The 25,010-nt window shown below is 42.9% G+C and overlaps 1 protein-coding gene across 5 annotated transcripts in view; it reads right to left on the bottom strand.

Moving 5' to 3' along the window:
• SOCS6 (suppressor of cytokine signaling 6) overlaps positions 1 to 25,010 on the bottom strand; it is a 39,899-nt gene that overhangs the window by 12,717 nt on the left and 2,172 nt on the right. For 2 of the 5 annotated variants that reach the window (XM_045459329.1, XM_045459331.1), the window contains exon 2: positions 21,572 to 21,746. The exons of 1 other annotated variant lie outside the window; for it this stretch is intronic. The gene's annotated coding sequence lies outside the window, so the exon portion shown is untranslated. Of the gene's footprint in view, positions 1 to 17,555; positions 17,676 to 21,571; positions 21,747 to 23,066; positions 24,993 to 25,010 lie in introns of those variants that run through there. 2 more of the 5 variants (XM_045459332.1, XM_045459328.1) reach the window with 2 other exon arrangements.

Raw genomic sequence — 25,010 nt, 5'->3', positions numbered from 1 at the left:
TAAAACTTTCTCATTTCTTCCGTTGCCTTTCTGCCCCTCCAGACGTTAAAAAAGAACATAAGCTTCACAAAAGCAGGGATTTTAACTCCACTGTATTCACTGATGTCTCCTAAGAGTCTAAGACCATTCCAAGGGCCTAGGAGGTGCTCAGTCATTGTGAGTAAAACCATTTTATTTATTTATTTATTTATTTTTTTTAACATTTATTTATTTTTGAGACAGGGAGAGACAGCATGAACGGGGGAGGGTCAGAGAGAGGGAAACACAGAATCTGAAACAGGCTCCAGGCTCTGAGCTGTCAGCACAGAGCCCAACGTGGGGCTCGAACTCACGGACCGCGAGATCATGACCTGAGCTGAAGACGGATGCTTAACTGACTGGGCCACCCAGGCGCCCCTGAGTAAAACCATTTTAAACGTGCAAACCTAATCGGATGCCCTGCCCGCCTACACCTCCCACACTCCCACCCTCAAGCCATAATTTGCCATTTCTCAGAATAAAGTCACAAAGCTCCTTATCGCGGTCAATAAAACCCTACAGTCTGGCCTTTCTCTACTTGGTCATTTTGACTTGACATTTCCAGTCACACCGAAAGTGCTCATGTTCACCACATCCTCACTCTACACAGAACTTTTAACGTGCTGCCCCTTCGATCTGAAATGCCCGCTCCAGTCTCTTCTCCAACTAATGCCTTCACACCTCACGTTATCCACCAATTCCTCGGGGAACCCTGCTCTTCCTGAGTAGGTGAGATCCCCTGATTCCAGGATCTCGTAGTCCTGCACACTTCTCCTAGGATGTGCACTTAGATCTGTCTGTATAACTATCTGATTAATGACTCTCAGCCCAGCAGACCATCCATAGTCCACGTGAAAGCAAAGACCCTGGCAATTTTTTCCAACATCTCAACCCCAGCTTGCAGCGTGTACCTGGCCCAAAGAAGGTACTTGACACAACTGCATTCAGCGCCCACCGCAGTGAAACGAACGTGAACACTGCTCCACACGACAGGCGACCTGATGCCCACGACTGTCCCAGCAGCAGGCCTGGTGACTGACTCTGGGGTGACTCACATTCACATCTCAGTTAACCTCACGAGGGGCGCCTGGCTGGCTCGGTTGGTTAAGCGGCCAGCTCTGGGTTTCAGCTCAGGTCACGATCTTGAAGTTTGTGGATTCGAGCCCCACGTCAGCTCTGTGCTGACGGTGAGGAACCTGCTTGGGATTCTCTCTCTCTCTCCCTCTCTCTGCCCCTCCCCTGCCTGCTCTCTCTCTCAAAATAAGTAAATAAACTCAAGTTTTTTTTTTTAATAAAATAACCTCGCTAAATTTTGGGTTCAAATGGTTTCTACTTCCCGCTACTGCATCCATTTCGTAGAAACAAAAGACTGACGACCACAGTAAAAGTATTTGGTAATTATCTACATGATAATCATTCCTCCTTCAACTGCCAATCCATATGTAACTCAACACTAACATTAAATAAACAAAAATCCTATGCATTAAGAACTATAAAAAGTTCTATTAGAACATATGGCCTTCTCTCTCTTCCCTTCATTTTCTAGGCAAAGATCACTCTGGAATTTTTAAGAGTATCTGTTTTTCTGTTTGCACTTCCAAAAATATATGCCATCTTTTTATAGGATTACCATCTGTCTCATCATGCCTAAGTAAATGTTCTGAATTAGTTTTACTGCTTTTCTAATTGTAAAATTCGAAGTTTACACATATACTTGAAAATGTGTATAAAAAAGTTCAAGGGAAAAGGTTTTAGACGAGCATACTTGATCTGTATGGGCCGCAGATAACGTTTTCAAGTAATTTCACAGACTCTTTTTTTAAGGAATGATTGGACTTAGTCGTGCTGGCCATTAAAACACCTAAAGAAAACATTTAAAATACAACATGGAACAGCTACTTAACATCAACGAATAAAATAGTTTTGTTATTGTCAGTTTAACAAGTGAGGAAACTGGGTCTCAGAGATCGAAAGCTGCCCAACAAAGTTAAATAATCTGTCATGAGGAGACAGCAGATGTGCAGCCTGAACCCGGCTGCCACCGCGAAGCTCACGTTCTTCCCCTGCGACAAGCCGCCAGGCCAGTCCTCCTGCTGCTAAATCAGGGTTCCCCCAAGTCTCCAGGCTGGGGACCTCTTTATCCTCGTCCAAAGCACAGACAAGCTTTGTCTAGGTGGGTTCTATCTACTCAAATTTACCCTAGTAGAAACTAAAACTGAGACTTTAAAATATTTGTTTTTAAATGATAATATACTCATCACGTGTTAATGTAAATAACATTTTCCCAAGAAATAAATGTATTTACCCAAACAATAAAAATTCAGCGAGGGAAGTGGTGCTGTTTCACATTATTGTAAATCTTTTTTCTGTCTGACTTAAGACAGCAGGACTCTCACGTTTCCATCTGCCTTCAATCTGTTACATTATGTTGTTTCAGTTAAAGTGTAAGAAGAAAATCCAACCGCCTACAGATATATATCTGGGAAAGGGAGAAATATTTCCTTTAATAAACTTCTCATAGAACTGTGGATATTCTTTCCTGTGATATTATACCAAAAATCAACAAGTGATAGTTCCTTAAAAAGTTAGCTGCACTGGGAAATCTGAAACCCTTTCAATAACTTTTTACTCTATTACATTCAAATCCATTGGTCTAGCTTGCATTTTGAATCAATCCTCTAGGTATGTACGATCTTAGAATATCAGGTATTAGAGATTTCATAATATAGTATCAAAAAATCACATCTGTTAACATCACCACTGATCTCATCAGAAAAGTCTCCGCACTGGGAAGCAGGTTAAGCTAACAGTGGTAGACCCAAGTTCTCCACAATTCTATGTTCGCTTGAAAGCTTGGATGTATCACTGACACCAATCCTGTCAGTGAATTTATGAGAAAATATCTACTAAAAACTCAAGCTGAAAAACCATGGTTTGTCAACTTGCCGGGAGCCGATCCATCCAGCGTTTCTGATGGCACAGCCCGGGTGGTTGGCAGAAAGGCAACGCACAGCGACCCTCCGAATGGGAAGCTACGGGTATCCCTCCTCTTACTCATCATGGCCATCCCCATGGTCCAACTGGCACTGATGATTCAAAAGAAACCCATGGGGGCAAACTCGGGGATATTTTCTGGGGATGACCCCCAGGACAAAAAAGAAACCTTATATCCAGCCAGTGCCACCCCCGCCTTCCCGTCCCCTACCTAAAGAAAGGATAGCCCCATATATTTCCCAGCCAAGGAAGGGGGCAAGTGGGTTCGAAAGCCCCACTCCGGCAACAAAGCAATGTCTCTATGGGTAGAAGTTACTCAAACTCCTAGGCCCAACTGGCCCCCAGGAGGCATTCCAGAGCATAACTGGACCTGGTGGGTCAAGGTACAGAATGGTTCATTAGTTCCCAGGTATACACTGTCTCTCTGGGAGCGCATAAGGCGTGGGTTCCCAGGGCCCTCTTGGCTCCCTCCCGGCACCCCAGACCAAAGCGAATACTTTTGTTCCTTGTACCGCAAATGGTTCGAAGGAACAATTAAGAAGTCATGTCCCTGTAAATGTTCCACTTGAGGTGTTGAGAGCTAGATGACCTTTCATGAAAACAGCGAAGCAAACGCTTTATAAAACTATAAATAAACGTAGATACGTAATGAAAGTAGTATGAAGAAGTTAATCAATAAGCAAAAAGGCAGGAGGAAACGTTACAAAGAAATAACCATGAGGTTCCTTAATGGGTGATTACACAAAGGAACGTTTTTAGAATTAGGTAATGCCGAGAAACATAGATGACACACGCTACAAGGAAACTGCTAACAAATATAATGCCACATTTGCCACAGTAAAGCGGCCAGTCGAACCCACTGCTCTTGTCTGTGTCCATTTGTTATTTTTGCCAACGTCTCTCATCCTTCGGGAACCCCTGGACGTGCTGGGGCTGGATCTCGGCATCACCTATTCTCTTATTAATGTTTGCTTTATTTTTAAAGTAAGCTCTATGCCCAATATGGGGCTTGAACTCATGACCCCGAGATCAAGAGTCCAACGTACCACCGACTGAGCCAGCCAGGTAAACGTGGTGTTTCACGAAACAGGAGCTATCTCAGCAACTACAACAACAGCACAAGGCTCCCTTCTTCGGTCAGCATGTGGAAGAGAACATGTTCTACACGTTTGCATCTCATCATAAGCATTCTGAAAAGATGTGTACACAGGGTCAAGATTCAATAAATGCAGTCATTTTTACAGCTTCATCAGTGACATTCTTAAATGTAACTGTGATTTTCTTTTTACCACAATGTCTAGAAGTAAGGAATATAAAACTGCTATGAAAGGGGCATCTCGGTGGCTCAGGTAGTTGAGCACCCAACTTTTGACTTCTTGACTTCAGCTCGGATCATGATCCCAGGGTTCTGAGATCAAACCCCGCATTCATTCATTCATTCTCTCTCTCTCTCTCTCTCTCTCCTTCTGCCCCTCTCCCTGCTAGCATATTCTCTCTCAAAAAATAAATAAAAATATTTTAAAAATTTTAAAAATCATTACTTTCTTTAAAAAAAAAACAAAAAACAAAAAACTCCTATGGAAGTTTAATTCTATCACAACAGTTGGTGCCACTCCTTGTCCGTGGAAAGGCACCTTCAATTTTACCCACCATTGTTTTTGCCCCCTTGGTAAAAATGGCAATGCAGTGAAAGAGGCAAATAATGTTTTAGCATTATTATCAAAGGGGATCCACAAACCATACTTGGAGCTACCAGCTTAAAAGAACAAAAAGACTTTAATGGAAGCAAGGCATCCACACAAAACATTAGCAAGATAAAGAGTTTCACTGTTGTCAATATCTCTCTGCCCTAAAGGTTGCCAGTTTCTTAGCAAGCCATGGTTCATGACTTTCCACTGTAGTTCTTTGGATTCTTCTCCATTGTTCCTGAATCTACACTACTTGCCATTAACTTTATAAAAAAGTTTCCAGATAGAAGTAGAAAGTAAGGAAAATAGACTATATAATAAAAGAGAAAATAAGGGCAATGGCCAATATAACATGAAATATGATAGAATTTAGGTCTCAGTGTTGGTTATGCCATTAAGTATGAGTGGGATAAACTCAACTATTAGAAAAAAGATTTTCAGATCTGATTTTAAAAATCCAGGGGTGGGGCGCCTGGGTGGCGCAGTCGGTTAAGCGTCCGACTTCAGCCAGGTCACGATCTTGCGGTCCGTGAGTTCGAGCCCCGCGTCAGGCTCTGGGCTGATGGCTCGGAGCCTGGAGCCTGTTTCCGATTCTGTGTCTCCCTCTCTCTGCCCCTCCCCCGTTCATGCTCTGTCTCTCTCTGTCCCAAAAATAAATAAACGTTGAAAAAAAAAAAAAAAATCCAGGGGCACCTGGATGGCTCATTCAGTTGAGTGTCCAACTCTTGATTTCAGCTCAGGTCAGGATCCCAGGCTCATGAGATCAAACCCCATGTGAGGCTCCAGCTGAGCGTGGAGCCTGCTTAAGATTATTTCTCTCTCTCAAAATAAAAAATAAATAAAACAAAAAAGAAATATTTTTAAAAATCCAGTCATATATAGAAACACATTAAAACCAACTATCTCAGAAAGTTTCAAAATATGGTAAAATCTCTATTAGCCACCTCTATTAAACTATCCTCTTCTTCAGCATTCCTGTGATCATTCTATACTATCAGCTGAATTATATTTACTCGCATTCTATTTGAGATCGGGAATGCGATCAGTCTTTGTCAACAGTTATATCCCCAGTACCTAAAATAGTACCTGGACATGGCTGATGTGCACCCTAATTTTTCTGAATTTAAATTCACTGCATGTTTTAAGCATGTAAACAAATTCTGTTTTAAAGTTCTTCCTACGAAAACAGTCAATTGATTTGTAAACACTAAATAAATGCAGCTGGTTAAAAAAAAAAATCTTCTGCAGACTTAAGTGTAAACGAAACCACTCCAAAAGCCTAGAAAAAATTACTTTAAACAAATCTAGGCCTTTGTACAAAGACTGCTTTCCTGGGGCACCTGGGTGTCTCAGTCGGTTAGACGGTTAGGCATCTGACTTCAGCTCAGGTCATGATCTCACAGTTCGGGAGTTCGAGCCCCGGATCAGGCTCTGTGCTGACAGCTCGGAGCATGGAGTCTGCTCTGGATTCTGTGTCTCCCTCTCTTTGCCCCTCCCCTGCTCACGCTCTGTCTCTCCTCTCTCAAAAATAAATAAACATTAAAAAAAAAAAAAAGATTGCTTTCCTTTTTTTTTTCTTTTGAGAGAGAGAGAGACAGAGAGAGAGAGCAAGCCCTCGTGAGCCCCAGGAGGGGTGCAAGTGGGGGACGGGCAGAGGGAAAGAGAGAATGCTAAACAGGCTCTGTGCCATCGGAGCCCAATACCTGGCTGGATGTCAGGACCCTGAGATCAGACCTGAGCAGAACAAAGATTGCTTTTCAAATGTAATTAACTTCTAATTCTACCTTTCGAAGTGCCAAATTGGAAACTAACATATAATGCATTATTTAAGGACAGATTTTACATAATTCAGGCTGACAGAGTTCAGTCAATAGATACAGAAAAAACCCTGGTCCCACATATGGACATTAATGAAAGAGTGTATATCTGCTTGTCTGAATTCAAAATAAAATGTTTAGGGGCACCCGGGTGGCCCACTCAGTTAAGCAACCAACACCTGATTTCAGCTCAGGTCACAAGCTCCTGGTTTGTGAGCTGAAGCCCCACACCGCACTCCGTGCTGACAGTGCCCAGCCTCCTGTGATGCTCTCTCTGCCCCTCCCCAACTTGAGCTTCCCCCCCGCGCCCGCCCAAAAAAATAAACTTTAAAAATACAATAAAATGTCTAAAAGTACATGGATCCATACGTCAGTGAAGTTTTCCAATGAACTGACAAACGCCAATCCTAACTGCTTCAGGAAAAATATTCTAACAGAAAAGAATGAAAAAGGAAAATGCTATCAATAAGAAAGCTAGGGTAACAATAATAACATAAGGCAGCGTTACGTTCAAGAAAAATCGTCTTTTCGTCTTTTTGAAAATCGTCTTTTCGAAAATATCTCTTTCGGCCCAAGAAAATAAAATAAACAAAAATGAAGAATATAGATTTAAATTACATAATTACTTTTTCTATTGGGATTCTATACTCTAAAAAGTGAGAATATATCTCCTTTTCAAGAACTTATGGAATCGTTACTAAATGTAACAAGAGTGGGCCACATTGAAAATGTTGGCAAATTAAAAAATCAGAAATACCTCAAGTGACCACTAGACAATAAAACTGAAAAGGAAAGCAGAAAAAATAAAAATTACCCAACATTCTCTTGAATCAAAGAAGAAATCTCAATGAGAACAAAAATGGCATACTCTTCATAAACATAATGAAAATGCTACAGATCGAAATCGATGCGATTCTGAAAGACCCTAAAACTGTGCTCACAGAAAACTTCAAAGAAGTTTTAAACATTTACAAAACTAAACAGTAAGGAATCATAAGAAACAAACTATGCATTCGATTCAGGGAACCAGCAGTTTGAAGCCACAAAAAAAAAAAAAAAAAAAAAAAAAAAAAAAAAAAAAAAAGAAAACGCAAATTAATGAAATAGAAAATAAAAAGTAGTAGTAAACAAGAGTTGATTCTTCGATTAAACAACAAAAAGTTGGTGAAAAAGTGGCTGCCATAGTCAAGGAAAAGGGAAAAACACATTTATATGGATATTAAAACGAAGACAGTAGTAACTACAGATCTGTGAGAAATCAAGATATGTTAGGAGTACTTTGAAAACTCAATAAAAATTGGAAACTCAGATAAAATGGCTAATTTTGTGGCAAAACATATATATTACCAAAATTTGCACTAGAAGAGATAGGAATCCAAAAGAGGCTAAAAGCTGTCAAAGAACTTGAGAAAGTTCTCAAAGAACTACTAAGGCCCTCTCTTTCTTCAGGGAGAAAAAGGGACAAGTCAATAAAGACATTAAATACTCACTAAACTACGTCAGGACATAGAAAAAGAAACCTCCCAAATTTATTTCTGAAGCCAAAGAACATTAATATCACCACTGGACAAAGATAACACATTAAAAAAAAGCAAAAAACAAAACCAGAAACACCCACTGATCTCACTGATGAATGCTGATATATAAAACTTTTTTTTTGTATTTATTTATTCGGATAGAGGGGGCAGGCAGAGAGGGGGAGAGAAAATCCCAAGCAGGCTCAGCACTGTCAGTGCAGAGCCCAACCTGGGGCTTGATCCCACGAACTGTGAGATCATGAACTGAGGTGAGATCAAGAGTCACATGCTTAAACCAACTGAGCCCCCCAGGCATCCCTGAAAAACAAATCTCAAATATCAGCAAAAAACGGGGTGTCGAGGGAAAGGAATCAACTAGGTAAGGCGCATCTGAGGACTGCCAGCACGGCTGAGAACTTACAAATTTATAATTTACCATAGAGCAAAGCAGCAAAATCATATGACCACAGCTATAAATCACAAAATGGATCAGAAAAAAATGACATCAACCCGAACCCCCTCAAAAACACTCCTTCAAACAGAAGTACATGGACATTTAACACGCTATATATAACAAAACTAAGATTCACATGAGTAACAAACACTGAAAGCCAATAACAAGGATGCCAATTATCAAGTGTTACTTAGCATTATTTCCAACATATTACCTAATTAATTAGATAAGGGTAAGAAGGAAGTATAAATATTGGAAAGGAGGAGACAAGTTGGCATTATTTACAGATGGCATGACTGAACACCTATAATATAACACATGTGGCTGAACAGCCAAGAGCAGAAAAAAGAGGGAAAAAAAACCTCACTCCACCAACTGCTTACACAATTTATGATGTAAAAACCACTAGTAAACATTTACTTTTAAAAAGCTAGTAAGCCAACGTAATAAAAGACTAGATTCTATTTATAATAGTTTCAAAAAAGATTAAATTAATTTTTAAACAATGTCCAGAACTACATGAAAAACTTTAAAACTCCTCAGAGGATCACAAGAGACTCAAATACATAGACACATCTTGTTCGTAGGTAAAAACAATTAAATCCTGTCAAAACATTAACTCAAGATCAAGAAACATCAATGATATTTTTGCAAGAAACCAGACAAAATGATACTGAAATAAACTTGGACATATGAACAATGAAAAGATTAAGAAAAAACCTAAAGGAACAACTGAGGGAGAATGAGATAGCTTACCACTGGGAGGGAAAAAAAGACTAGAAAGGCAAGAAATAGGCCAAGACACAGATGAAAAGAGTATGTGGCCAAGAGAACGTGTGACACTATTGGGGGAAGACAGATTACCCAAGAAATGATGACAAACAGGTTGGATAACCATTTGGAAGTGGTGGAAAAAGCAAGGCATTTATTTTCTGATACAAAAATACTGTCCAGAAGGATCAAATATACAAATAAAAATAATACACAAGTTGGAGAAAACTCTTTTTGAAAATCTCAGCACTGCACAAAGCCTTTCTATGCATAACATAAAACCTTGAAACCGTAGAGGAAAAGATTGACAATCTAACAATGCAAAATTTATAAATTTCTGGACAGCCAAAAGAATGGCATAATTAAAGCCAAAAGATAAACTGGAGGAAAACTGCAAACACATGACAAAGAACTAATTTCTGTAACTCAGACTGTGCTCTTAGAAATCAGTACGAGAAAGGCACATAATCCTATAAGCAAATGGGCATAATATACAAAAGAACAGTTCACAAAAAAAGAATAACAGAAGAAAGTAAGAATGGCAAGAAAACAAGAGATATGAAGAGGGAGGGGAGAGGGAGGGGGAAGAGGGGGAGGGAGAGGGAAAGAAAACAAATTCAAGTGACCCATCACCATCCTAGAGGAGCCTCCATTCATTCCTAACAAAGAAATTAAAGAAATCTGGGGTCCTGGGAACTATTCCGTATCTCGATTGCTGTGGTTACATAACTGAATACACTTGTTAAACTCCACATACTTTAACTGTAGGTATATTCAATCGCAACTTTAAAAATCCACTGAAAGATGGGCACCTGCGTGGCTCAGTCAGTTAAGCATTTAATTCTTGATTTCAGCTCTGGTCATGATCTCACGGTTCGTGGGATCAAGCCCCGCATTGGGCTCTGCACTAACAGTGTGGAGCCTGCTTGGTATTCTCTCTCTCCCTCTCTGCCCCTTAACCACTCATGCTCTCTCTCTCAAAAGCAAGTAAATAAACTTTTCTTTTAAAGCCACTGAAAAGGAAATTTAAGAAAAACGAGGTAATATCTTTTACCGCTGAGTCTGAAAAAAGGTACATCAGTAACAATGTTGGCAAGGGTGTGAAAAACTGAGCACTTACTTATTGTTGAAGTTTAAATTGGCACAATTTGTGGAGAATTATTTGAAAATGTTTATCAAATTTTAAATTCACATATGCTTTAACCAAGTAATTACGTGATTAGGAATTTGCGTTTTCAATATATACTCATGCCAAAACAAGGACATATGGAAACTGATGTTCCCTACAGCATTAAATCTTTTCAAAAGCTAGCATTGCTTGATCATGTACCCAGTAGTGGTAACTACAGACCACATATTGGCCTGATACATGCCAGGCTTTGGTTTAAGCCTTCAGAATATAGTGCATCCCATTTAACCCTTCTAACCCTGTAATCCCAGTACCGTGCAGGAAGCAGTATCACAGAGTGGAAAGCACTCCTGTGGAACCTGAACGCACGACTCACATACTTCCTGGCTCCACCGTTTAACAGTGTGTGATCTCAGAAATAACAGTGTCTTCCACTCAAGTTAGATGCTGTGAGGTTTAAATGTGTCCTTACAACACCACCTAGCACATATCAGGCCACATAGGTGTCTGCAGCTAAGAGGAGTAGTAAAAACAGTAATAAACCCACTCTATGGATGGGGAAGCTGAGGCAGAGATCAAGGGACATGCCTAAGATCACAGAACGGATTCTACAGAATGAGCCCATTTAATCACTATGCAGACATTTATGGAATAATTTATTTTGGCAAAAATGCGGAGTTAGCCTAGAGATCAGGTAACAAGGATAATATACATCAAAAATCAGTGGACTGGTTTAGTAAGCTATAACCCACCAGTACGATGGAGTATTATGCAGATAAACAAAGAGGCCCGAGATACACGGCTGGTGGAGGGCAAGCTGCAAAGTGAAACGCTAACGTGCACGTCCCAGTGTGTACGTGTTTATATGCCTACGTGCACGGAGTGAATCTCTCAAAGAACATCCACATATCGATGATTACACCTCTAGTGACCAGGGACGGGGTCAGGAGGGCCAAGAGACCGCCGTTTTCTACCCAGGTATCGTCCGCGTTCAAACGGTGCCTTAGGCCATGCTGCTTTCACAAAAAGACCTACATCAGTACCTGCTTTTGCCGACTGGAAGAAACCCAGAGAGGGTTTCTGCTTTTGCAGAAAAGGCGAAAAGCAAAACCAGCATTCGGAGTGTGTTCTGCAGCGGGCCGGTACAGAGGCGGTAGGAGCGGAGCCACCCAGCTCCTTCCCTGGGAACCCCGGGAACCCCGGGAAACACACTCAGCATCTCAGCATCCAGCTGCCAGAGCTGTGAACTGTGCGAGCACGTGTGCTTTATCTCGATTTATTTTGTGCATCTGTTTGCAAGATGTGTTCTAAGGTGTCAGAGAAGCAAAAGGTTATTTTTGGGGTCTGGAAATGCTCAAAACATTTTCCATATACATTAATGATACCTGCTTCTTCAGTTTGCACCATTTTGGCTTACAAAAGGTTTCACAGGAATGCTCTGCTTTCAGACAGTAGGGGAATCCTGCATTAGATCTTTCTGTACCCGGTAAGCGCATTTCACTTTCCTACAAAACCACCACCACCACGCTGCACACTGAGAAAACAGGCCACCTGGGGGCTCCTGGGGGGCTCGGCTGAGTGTCCGACTCCTGATTTTGGTTCAGGTTATGATCCCAGGATTGTGGGATCCGGCCCCACGTTGGGCTCATGCTCAGCATGGAACATGCTTAAGATGTTCTCTCTCCCTCTTTCCCCCCCTGCCCTTCTCCCCCATTTGCTTGCTCTAAAATAAAAAAAAAAAAAAAAATTGGGGGCACCTGGGTAGCTAAGTCAGTTAAGTAGCCAGCTCTTGATTTTAGCTCAGGTCATGTTATCACAGTTCATGGGTTCAAGCCCCACATGGGGCTCTGCACTTAGTGTGCAGCCTTAGAACTCTCTCCCTTTCTCTCTTAAAAAATTTAAATGAACAGACAATAGTCTGTCTAGGGAAAAGAATATGTACTTGTGTGTTTCAGTAACCTCTTAGCAAGAAAAGCAGGACTCTGATGCCCTCAGGGTCAAAGGTCTCACAGTTTTCCTTATCCATCTTTCCCTAAATCTTCCCAAACTGTTCTCCATTCTCCCTAGCTGCTAATCTCATGATGCAAATTCCTCCCCTTCACGCCCTGTGTCATTCCGTGTACCTCACTCTCACATTTCAGTCTTTTTGCTTCCCTATTCACCACGGGACCCTTCCAGTGGCTCTGCTCCCTACAGATACCAGGAATGGATACCTCATCCAGCCCCAATCCCCGACACCTGACAGCCGTGCCCCCCTGGGGTTCGCCCCATACAGCAAGTGCTTCTCAGCTTCTCATCGTTCACGAGGATTTCTCTAAGTTTCCTTAACTTACGCCCATCTCTGTGCCTCCCTCTTCTGCCTCATTGATCACTCCAGGTGACATCCTTGTCTTGACACTCACAGAACACGGCACCTGCTTGAAAAGTCGAAGGAGATTAGCCTCCAGCCCTAGTAAAACCACGGGGATGAAAGATGAAGTCCTTGCCCTCCAGGACCCTTGGATTCTAGTCCAGAAGGTAAGCGAACAGACATCTGCAGAAGACTGAGGGAAACGCTGCGGAGGAAGTTATGTCCACCCGCGTCCAGAGGACACCTGGGAAGGAGAGGAGCCGGTCCCGCCACCACTCTCAGCACCTCTGCTCCCAAAGGACTTCCGTTAGCAATACCAGCACATCCGCCGCCCATACGGAGGTGACTTCGTCCTTAGAGATGCACATTAGTCTTCATGAATCCTCACAAGAGCGCTATCTGCAAGGTACTATCTTCATGTCCATTTTATAGAAGGGCAAGCCAACCCTTTGGACTTTGGCCCAAAGTCACAGGGAAGGGGCCAACTAACAGACAAGCGCTGACGCAGGGTGCATCATCTAGAAACGTCCACCTTTTCTGACTGTATTAGCACAACACCAGGGATGGGTGCCTAGCGACACAGAGCACGGATCGCAGGGCCACAGTGTCTGAGTCCAAATCACAGCCAGCACTTCCTAATGACCGGGACATCGGCGCTTCAGTTTCCTCATCTGGAAACGGGAGTCAAGCAAGTACTCTCTCGGCGTGACAGAACGAGAAGGTTGATAAATCCTCTCTCCGTCATGCTGGTTGAGCAGCATGCAACCGAGAAACCTACGTCATGAAAGCTGCTCAACTTCAGGACTTCGTTCAAATTATAAACTTTTACGCTCCAAAACACATCAAGAGAGAGCAAGTCACAGACCAGGAAAACATATTTGTGTATCACATATCTGATAAAGCACGTGCACCCAGATAAAGAACTCTTTAACTGAAGGAGACAAATAACCCGATGCTTTAAATGGACGGAAGAGGGGCGCCTGGGTGGCTCAGTCAGTGAAGCGTCTGACTTTGGCTCGGGTCATGATCTCATGCTCTCAGCTCTGTGAGGTTGGGCCCCAACAGCTCAGAGGCTAGAGCCTGCTTCAGATTTTGTGTCCCCCTCTCTCTGTCCCTCCTCCACTTGTGCTCTGTCACTCTCCATCTCTCAAAAATGAATAAACCTTAAAAAAAAAAATTTAAATGAACAGAAGACAGGATCAGATCAAAGACGTACAAATGGCTAATAAGCACATGAAAACGTGCTTAATACTACTGGTCATTAAGAAAACGTAAATTAGGGGCGCCTGGGTGGCGCAGTCGGTTAAGCGTCCGACTTCAGCCAGGTCACGATCTCGCGGTCCGTGAGTTCGAGCCCCGCGTCAGGCTCTGGGCTGATGGCTCAGAGCCTGGAGCCTGCTTCCGATTCTGTGTCTCCCTCTCTCTCTGCCCCTCCCCCGTTCATGCTCTGTCTCTCTCTGTCCCAAAAATAAATAAACGTTGAAAAAAAAAAATTAAAAAAAAAAAGAAAACGTAAATTAAAGCCACAGTGATACCACACACATTGTAAGCAAATATGTAGAGACACTGGAACCACGCTGGTGGGAATACAAAATGGTGTGACGTTCAAACATTTTTCTGTTTTCTTTATCATGAGGAAAATGATTAAATCAGGGATTAAATACACAGAACAAAAAGACTTAAGACACAGCAGGTACATTTCAGACACCTAGAAATCAGTCCGCATCAGTTCATATGAACCGTCTACCTTCTTCTTCCTATAGCTGTACAGTGACTTGTATCTTGACTTTCTTCTTTTTGTGGCACCATGAGGAAGTTCCTCATTTTACTTCAGTTGCCTGGGTCTGGCTTCTTTCATCATGTGCCCCTTCTGTGGTCTTAAGAAATCCTTCCAGTACTGAAATCATATACTCTTTCTGTATTTCTTATAAAAGTACTGAAGTTTTGCTTTTCAGGTGTACATCCTTGATTAATCTAGTATTGATTTATAGAAACGATTAATTTGCGTTTTTCCACATGGACAACCGTCTCAACATGTGCACAAAAAAATACTCACCCTGATAAGAATCAACGAAATGCAAATTAAAATAGTAATGACTTTTCACAACTCATATCAGCAAATGTTTTTCTAAATGATGATATTTATCACTTGAAAATGTCTTAATATAGTTGTAAAAAAAAAAAAACTTGGGTTTATGCAACTCTTAAAAATATTTATCTTCTTTGGGGTGCCTGGGTAGCTCAGTCAGTTAAGTGTCCGACTCTTGATTTTGGCTCAGGTCATGATCTCTCAGTTTCGTGAGTTCGAGACCTGCCATTGGGCTCTGTGCTGACAGCGTGGAGCCTGCATGGGACTCTCTCTTCCTCTCTCTCTCTCTCTCTCTCTTTCTCCCCCCCCCCCCCCCGCTCACTCCCACTCTCTCTTTCTCAGAATAAACTTCAAAAAAAGTATTCATCCTCTTTGACACCATAATGCCGTTTTTATAACTCTTCTAGAAATAACATAAAACCAAAGCATAACAATGTCTCCTGCATTATTATATATGATAAAAAATAAATTTTAAGAATCAGAAACATTCTAATTTCCAACAGTGTGAGAACTGTAAACAAAATTCTAGCACATCTACACAATGGAACTTTAGGGAACCACTGACATTGAATTTATACAGGGTTATAAATAACATGAGGGAGAAGTTCATATTGTTCATTTGTTAAGTGCAAAAACACAGGAAACAAAATCATATGTACAGTGTGGTCTCGATTATGTAGAAAGAATAGGGGGGAACAGCAGACCAGAAAGAAATACAGCAGAACTGCCATCTGGACCACAGAATGCTCTGTAAATACTGTTTTCAATACTTTATTTTCAAAATATTCTATAACGAATATAGAGTTTTTAAAAGAATAAGGTCTTGGGGCGCCTGGGTGGCTCAGTCGGTTGGGCATCCGACTTTGGCTCAGGTTGTGATCTCGCGGTCCGTCGGTTCAAGCCCCAAGTCGGGCTGGGCTCTCCGCTGACAGCTCGGAGCCTGGAACCTGCTTCGGATTCTGTGTCTCCCTCTCTCTGACCCTGCCCTGCTCACATTGTGTCTTTGTCTCTCTCAAAAATAAATAAACATCAAAAAAAATTTTTTTTAAAGAATAAGGTCCGTGATTTTGTTCGTTCTTAAGTTACTTTTTTAAAGGGTATGGTGAGTAAAATGCAAGGCCTTTTCTTGGCTTTCAGTTTGGCCTTGACTGTACAAAAACATAAATCAACAGGTAAGAATACTCTATTATTTTTCTTTCATTAGAACCTAGGCAGCCTTCTCTTTCTCCTCACCCCACCGAAAACAAGTTTCTGCCAATCTGACATTTACTTGTGATGAGTGCATACAGGGTCTGGCCTGAAATATTCAATCTAAGTTTTGCAGAGTTAATTAACACAGACTTAGTATACACTACGAACTCTGAACGAGCAGTAAAGCCACCAGCGTTTCAATGACCCTCCTGACTCTGCTCGGTTTACATTCCCCGCTAAATCACAGTCCCTCGTAGCATATACCCTCAACTCCCTTCCCCACGCTCACTCTGAAACGCTCTCCCGGCCAGAGGCGGCACTGGCGACATGCAGCTCCGCCCACACCACGCCTGACAGGGAAATGTGGCCGGAGAAGCACGAAGCCACTCTGCCTGGCCCCACTGCACAGTCCTGACCGTGAGCCCCCCAGGTGGCGCCTTAATGCCGCCTGGAAATCCCACCACATTTCTACTCGGCCCCCCACCGACCAACCCACATCTTTCCTCACACCTTTAACGCTTACTCCTCCATCTTTAGTCTCAGCCGATGGCCCAGCTTCCTGCTGCACTGAGAACACTGAGGACGTGAGGAGAAAATCGGACAGAACCATCCTGTCACTTTACCGACCCACACACCTCTCTAAAGCCCGCCCCCCCGCCGCGGACCAGACCTCCCTCACCTCCCAGCCATCCCCCCGCTCTACCGGACCGCTCCTAAAACGACACTTCCCATGTACCTGTACAAGCACACTTGTCCTGACCCTCCTTTCTCCACCAGCTGTGGTCCCATCTCTTTAATCCCCTTTGCCACAAAACACCTTGGGAAAACAGGCACGCGAGGCCTACTATTCCCTTTCTCCCATCTTGCCTTCTACCCCCACCAGAGACCTACCTCTAGCACGTCACACGGAAACTGCTCTGGTCACCGCCACCCAGGACGTCCCCACTGCCAAGCCAGTACCCGTCCTCAGTCCCGACCTGAGATGCTCTCATCAGTCCTACTCAGACCACTGTGCCTCCAATCTCTTCACTCACGCCCCACAGTGACGTCGCTCACCCTCACGCCCGAAACACCACCGCTGTGTCCTCCACTCCCGAATCTGCACCTTTACTCAGCCTGGTTTCAGGCAGCTCCCTCCTCGACATTGCCACTCCACTGACTCAGGGATATCCAAGGTAACATGTTCCAGAATACACTCTGGCTCTTTCCGGTCCCAGCCCCAGATCTGCTCTGCTTGCAGCCTTTCCCTCTCTGGTCTGCGGTGACTCCATTCTTCCGACCGCTCAGATGAAAACGTCCACAACCATCCGGGGCTCTCCTCACACACCCACCCAGGGTCGTGTCTCAGCTACTTTCGAAATGTATGCAGAGTCCGATCACCTGTTACCGCCACACTGCTCCACGCTACTAGTCCGTCTTGTCCACATTACTTAACTGCCACCCAACTCGTCTCCTGCTTTCTCCTCTGCCCCGACATTCCCTTCCCAACACAGCCCTGGTGCGTGGGGACTTGGCACGAAGGCTGACAGTGCCGCACCTGCGTAATGAAGTCCTGTATCTCTGACCCAGGAGCATCATGTCCTGCGGCAGCACCCATCAAGGCTAACTTGGCGGCTTGAGCACAGGGTGAAATTTCCTACTCGTCAGTTCTTCACGACTACGTGTAAATAAAGATAAATGAAAAGTCGTTACAAGAACTGCTTTGACTTCTTTCAGGGCCTCTAGATCTTACACAATGAGCTTCATTTTAAAAAGTAACACGAATATTTACCCGGTTGCAAAGGTAAAGAAATTTAAAGGTAACAAAGTTAAGAAAAATGGACTTAAAGTTGCCATATAATTTCAAATTTAGTAAGTTAAGAAGCTCTAGTAAATTTTCAAGTGATACACTCCCACTTTACATCTAATTATTATTTTTTTTTTAATTTTTTTTTTTAACGTTTTTATTTATTTTTGAGACAGAGAGAGACAGAGCATGAACGGGGGAGGGTCAGAGAGAGAGGGAGACACAGAATCGGAAACAGGCTCCAGGCTCTGAGCCATCAGCCCAGAGCCTGACGCGGGGCTCGAACTCACGGACCGCGAGATCGTGACCTGACTGAAGTCGGACGCTTAACTGACTGCGCCACCCAGGCACCCTTACTTATTTTTTAAAGAGAGAGAGAGAGAGAGAGTGCACGAGTGAGCACACAAGTGGGGGAGGGGCAGAGAGAGGAGACACAGAATCCGAAGCAGGCTCCAGGCTCCGAGGGGTGAGCACAGAGCCCGACGCGGAACTCGACCCGAGGAACCGGGAGATCGCGACCTGAGCCGAAGTCGAACCCTTAACCGACTGAGCCACCCGGGCTCCCCAATACACTCCCACTTTATAGGCTATTGACACAAAACTAGAGGGCAGCACTAGAACCAGTCTGCTGTGTGACACTGAGTGAACCTCCTCCCTGAGTCTGTTTTCCCACATGAAATAAAGAGGTTGACCTCTAAAGCACATCCACCCCTAAAAGTACCTGATTCAATGGAGGTAAAAATATGCAGAGACTGGGGCGCCTGGGTGGCGCAGTCGGTTAAGCGTCCGACTTCAGCCAGGTCACGATCTCGCTGTCTGTGAGTTCGAGCCCCGCATCAGGCTCTGGGCTGATGGCTCAGAGCCTGGAGCCTGTTTCCGATTCTGTGTCTCCCTCTCTCTCTGCCCCTCCCCCGTTCATGCTCTGTCTCTCTCTGTCCCAAAAATAAATAAACGTTGAAAAAAAAATTTTTTTTTTAAATTAAAAAAAAAAAAAAATATGCAGAGACTTAGAAATTTAACCTGCAGGGAACAAATTTTCCATGAGCATTTCAAAGCATCTTTTTAACTGTGTCAAACATTTCTATTAAGTTGAATATGAAAATGTTCATAAATTCAATCATTTAAAATGCTAACGAACTGGCTCCTAAGAACTGATTAATGAAACAAATTCACTCTTCTTTAATTTTGTAATTCAGATTTTAGTATTTAAAAATTTTTTAAGTAGCACACTCGGGGTGCCTAGATGGAGCATACAACTCTTCATCTTGGGGTCGGGTCGTGAGTTCGAGCCCCACGTTGGGTTACGGATAACTTAAAAATAAAATCTTTAAAAAAAGTAGCACACCTCTACACCCGTTCATCACTGTCTATAGGTATATACAGATTCAATTTTTAAGGTATACATTTATACATTTAAAGTATACATTAAAAAGTTAAAACCTCTGTAAGCTCCCTACACAATTTCACTGTGTTCACTGCCTATGACAAAGTAAGGCCTCACTGGTTAAAGTGCCCAGTACATTAGACCCTTTGAGAATTTTTTTACAAACTACTAACAATTAAGGAAGGCCCAAAGATCTATGTTTGCTGTTGTCATTTTTATTCCGGCTTAAAAAATTGAGGCAAAAACTAAGAAAATCAATATACCGATCCTGGAAGTCCAACATCTGATGAAGAAGAGCTTCAGTCAAGGGAAGGAAACGAAAGGGAAGAAATCATAAAAGAAATTTAAAAAATTTTCCCATAACCGAACAACACAAGCGTACAGACTGAAAGGATCCATGCGATGCTCTGTACAGCCGAAGAAGAAAAGACAATACAATCAGGCACACCGTAATGAAATTTTAAAATTTAGAAGGAGAGGAGATAATAAGAAGGTACCAAAAGTTCCCCAAAAAAGAGGAAAAAAAATACATACAAACGATTGGGAAACAGCAACTAACTCTAACACTGGAAGCTGGTGGTGCAATGTCTTCAAAATTCCAAGGGAACATTTATTTTCAGTATGGCGCACATTTACAGCCAGTGACTTCTTGCGCACCTCCACACTTCTCAGCACCCTTGCAGGGCCATGTGACTGGTTCTGGTAAATGTGTGAGAAAAGTGACATGTGTCACTTCTGGGCCAAACATTTCAGTGCCAGCATATGACCCATCGGCTCCCCTTGGCACCTGCTGTGGTGCCTCAGAGCCATGGGTGATCAACGGGGAACTGCAGGCGAAAGCAGACTGGGTCCAAAGGAAAACGGCAGAGGAGCCCCAGGCCCAGTGCGGACGCGGGGAAAGTAAGAAACAGCCTGTATTTACACACGCGAACCCCAGAGTTCATGTGTCACTGCAGCAGCACCCATTCCATCCTGACTAAACTCGTCACCCAGAATTGTGTATGCAGCCAGACTGGAAGTCAGATTATGTGAAACATACATGGTTTCCCACCAGGTCATTAAAAAAAACACCTCCCCCATCTCCTTTCTCAGGAAGTTATTAGAAGAATGAGCTCCATCAAATCAAGGAAGCAAACTAAGAAACAGAACACAGGTAACCTTGCTTAGGAAACGGAGAAAAGAATCACTACGTTGATGTTATAGCTCCTGCTGTTCACCCTGTTTGAGATAACGTCCCCGCCACCCAGGGCTCCTCCCAAACAAAGGTCACCTTCCAAGAGCCAGCTCAACTGTGACATCATCCACAAAGACACAATCCAAACTCCCCACCACCTAAGAGTAAATGAAAACATCCTGCATCAACCACGAGAAGAGTTGCCGACATCAGACTCCATCCTTCCTGAAATCTGCTAGAAATGTGGTCCATGACTTGGAGCAGATTAGTTAACTGCTATTAGTCTCAGTCTCCTCATCATCTGTGTAAAGATGAAGCTGACCAATAATCAGAATGTTCCTTCTAATTCTAAAATGCAGGGGTGCCTGGGTAGTTCAGTGGGTTAAGCGTCTCTCGATCTCGGCTCCGGGATGATTTCACCATCTGTGAGTTCAAGCCCCGCATCGGGCTCTGCACTGACAATGTGGGGCCTGCTTGGGATCCTCTCTCTCCTTCTCTCTCTGCCCCTTCCCCACTCGTGCACACGTGTGCGCTCTCTCTCAAAATAAATAAACTTAAAAAAAAAAAACAACAAAATGCAGTAATTCCGCAAATATACAAAACTACTAAAATCCTAATACAATTCCACGTATGTTACGTGCTTACACATTCTGACACTCTGATATTTGGTAATAACGTTATTCCCTAAGTATATGGTTGTCACTTTCGAAAGCAATGTCAACAGATGAAAACGACCATTGTCACAGAATGAAGATATTTCCTTTAAAACCAAAATTAAGCCTTAATAAGAAACATCTCATTACTATAAACACCAAAACAAAATTCACAAAAGGAAAGTCATACAAAGTAACAAGTCTACCAATGAGAATTCACCTTACGCTACAGGCATATCAGCCCTGTTGCTTCAACCATCCAGTGTTACTGGCGAATCCAAAATAACACCAACCACTGAAAAAACCACCAGCAGGAGTGCCAAAGAGCAGGCCATCTAGGGTCCTTGATGAACACACCTTTTCTAAATAGTTCCAAAGAGTAACATTCAACTCTTAAAATTGTTTTCGATGGAAATCTCTTCTAATAGGAACCATATATTCTTTTCGTTCTCTTAAAAGGGAAACCCTAAGCACAAGTGTGTGTATTAAATACGATCTCATGCTGTCACTCAAGTGCTCTATGTAGACTGATGCCCCTTAAGATGACCAAATTTACCTGTGGGAAAATTTCAGGATGGCATAGTGACGTCTTCAGGATAACGGTTTGTCTCCCAGGCCTTCAGAGATATTCCGTCTTTTCTTCCTTCTTTCTTCTCTACTACTCAACAGTCTGCTCCCAAGGACAACGGCACAGCCACCGCTCCCCAAACATAGTCTCCAAGTGTGATGCCCTTTTAATAATTTTAAGAAAACATTTCAGTGTGATGGTTGTTAACAGTGATTTAAAAAAGATTAAAACAGCAGAAACACAAGAGCCTGGGGCTTTGCAAGCGCACGGAACCCCTGCGTTCTCCGGCTCCCTCCGACTGACTGCGCTGACCCAGTGCCAGGCAGCTCAATGGCTGCTCACGTTTGTAACCCTTACAGTTCTGCACCTGGCACCATTTAAACTTCGGTGGGCTTGTCTCGTCTTTCCTCTTTTACTTTCATTTCTCTTGTCCCTTTGGTCTTACGCCCTTTCCCCACACAGGGCTTCCTTAACAAGAAAAACCAAGTCTTCCATAAAGGTTACTGATTACCCAGGATACTCCTTTTAACTAATCACAGTATATTTTAAACTAATTATTACTATTAGCACTCATTATATTCAAGGCACTGAACCCATTCATTTACACGCATTTCTCATTTAATTTTCACACCAATGCTGAGAAAGGCACTATTACAATTTTACAGATAAGGCAAATAAGACAGATTTATTTTAAAAACCTCCCCTATAGGGGCACCTGGGTGACTCAGCGCGTTGAGCTTCTGACTCTTGATCTCAGCTCAGGTCATGATCTCAAGGTTTGTGAGTTCAAGCTCCGCATCGGGCTCTGTGCTGACAGCGCAGAACCTGCTTAGGATTCTCTCTCTTCCTCTCTCTGCCCTTCCTTCTCTCTCTCTCAAAATAAATAAACTTTAGAAAAGGGGAGTGGAGCACTGGGTGCCTCAGTCGGTTAAGTGTCTGACTGGATTTCAGCTCAGGTCCTGATCTCGTGGTTCGTGGGACTGGGCCCTGCATCAGCACGGAGCCTGCTTGGGATTCCCTCTCTCCCTCTCTGCCCCTCCCCCACTCATTCTCTCCCTCTCTCTCTCAAACTAAGTGAATAAACTTTAAATAAAAGTTTAAAACTAAAATAAAAACCTTCCTTATAAATTCAGAGCTGAAATTCAAGGCTAGATGCCCAGTCTTCGTGATCAGCCAGTTGGACACATGAGTGAATGCTGTTGTTATTGGGATGCCTGCTCTACAGGTAAAGAAGGTTCTTGGGGGCACCTGGGTGGCTCAGTCGGCTAAGCGTCCGACTTCAGCTCAGGTCATGATCTCACAGTCCGTGAGATTGAGCCCTGCGTCGGGCTCTGTGCTGACAGCTCAGAGCCTGGAGCCTGCTTTGGATTTTGTGTCTCCCTCTCTCTCTCTGCTCCTCCCCCACTCACGCACTCTCTCTCTCTCAGAATAAACATTAAAAAAAAAAAAAAAAAAAAAAAAAAAAAGACAGTTCTTGGAGTACCTGGCAGGCTCAGTCGGTAGAGCATGCAACTCTTGATCTTGGGGTTGGTGAGTCTTAGGAGCAGCTACTGAGCTGCTTGCCACGTTGGGCATAGAGCTTACTTTAAAAAAAAAAAAAGCAGTTCTCATGGTGTGAGGCTACTTGGGCCACGTAGTTATAAAAACTTTGGCATTATTAGTGCTGTGATTCATTTAGCTAAGATCAGCTCAGATGGGGATAAATAAGCAACACAAAAAAAAAAAAAAAAAAACACCAGATTTCTATGATCTACAGCACATCCTTGCCTTTGATGTGTAGATACCAACGTAAAAACTATAATCACTTTTTGTCCATGTCCCCACGGGTTGTGTTAGGGAGAGACAGAAGAACCACAGGCCACGGCTGGCCCATGTGGGACTTACATGTGGAGAAAGACCAAAACAAATAAAATAGTTACAGACTGAAATAAACGTTATGAGAAAACATACAAACTGATAAGACCTGATTAGACAGGACTACTGAAGGAGCTGTAAAGTAAAGACTTCCCTGATGCGGTGAACCTGGCGTTAAGGTCTGAGAATGAACCAACCACAGGAAGAACATGCTAGGCAAACAGAACTACCATGTAAGATGAGGAAGCCAGAAGCAGCCTGCAATGTTAGGGAATAGAAAGGACAGAGTATAACTATTTGGTGAGACACAGAAGGGGGTTCAAGATGAGCTGAAGAACTAGGCGGAAATCTTGTAGCCCAAGACGGAGAGTTTGGATTTTACTTTAAACAAAATATATATTCACAACAACTGTCAGGTGGATTTATTATCCTCACATTAGACCCACAGAAGGAATAAGACTCAGAGGAAACATAAAATGTATTCAAGGTCACAAGGCTAGTAATGCATACTAAAGAGCAAACACCTCCAAAAGGTCCTCGGTTGCAACATGAAGATTGAAATCTTAAATGACTTTATCTGAGTACGTCTGTTCTTGAAACAGCAACAAGACCAACAGCCACCTAATATGATTGTTCCAACTAAGTAAAACTTAAGGTTTGTTATGGATCATCAAAGACCCAAACCAAATGTGCCCTTAGTCCTAAAGCCTTCACTGCTCATTAGTGAAACACACCGTACAGAGTAACAAACCACAAAAACATTAATGACAGTTTCACTGTCAATACAATTTAAAACATGTCCCCAGTGCTCTTTCGCCTTTACTGCCCGAACTACTCTTTCGATCAATCTAGTCACACAAGAAAGTTCCCCCTTTTTATGCCACACTAGTACTATAAATTTCTCCCTTGTAAAAGGAGTAATTTCACAAAAGTACTCAGGCACCACAGATGTGCCATTTCCAAAACTGGAAAAAGATTAGGGATGAGGACCAAGAACTGAAATAGATAATCTTCGCTTCCCATAAAAGATGCAACAAACAGGGGCAGCTGGGTGGCTCAGTCGGTCGGTTATGGCCCGACTCTTGGTTTCAGCCCAGGTCGTGACCTCACAGTCCATGAGATCGAGCCCTCCATTGGGCTCTGTGCTGACAAGAAGAGGGAGCCTGACTGGGATTCTCTCTCTCTCTCTGCCCCTCCCTCGCGTATGCTCTCTCTCCCTCAAAATAAATGAACTTAAAAAAAAAAAAAAAAAAAGACACAACAAACAGAACAGCAAAAGGTGATCATAGCTTAGGTTGTTACTTACCTACCTAACTTTATTACGTATTAAAAGAGATGCACACACATCCATTAGTCGTACTATATTATAAACAACATGGGGTATCTGACCCCATACGCAACATATTCGTGTATCAACCCATTTCACATGACTGCATATTTGTGAGACAACAGTAATTGCCACAGATTCAGAAATGGACCTAACATTTCCCATTTTCAGACTATACCGTGACTTTTTAAGATCACACAATTACTCCTACGAGCAAAATCAAAGATACCCACCGTTAGCAACATA

The sequence above is a fragment of the Leopardus geoffroyi genome, chromosome D3 (assembly GCF_018350155.1).
Source record: "Leopardus geoffroyi isolate Oge1 chromosome D3, O.geoffroyi_Oge1_pat1.0, whole genome shotgun sequence".
Lineage (NCBI taxonomy): Eukaryota > Metazoa > Chordata > Mammalia > Carnivora > Felidae > Leopardus > Leopardus geoffroyi.
Note: the sequence above shows the minus strand (reverse complement) of the source record. Positions and strands in the feature narration are given on the sequence as shown.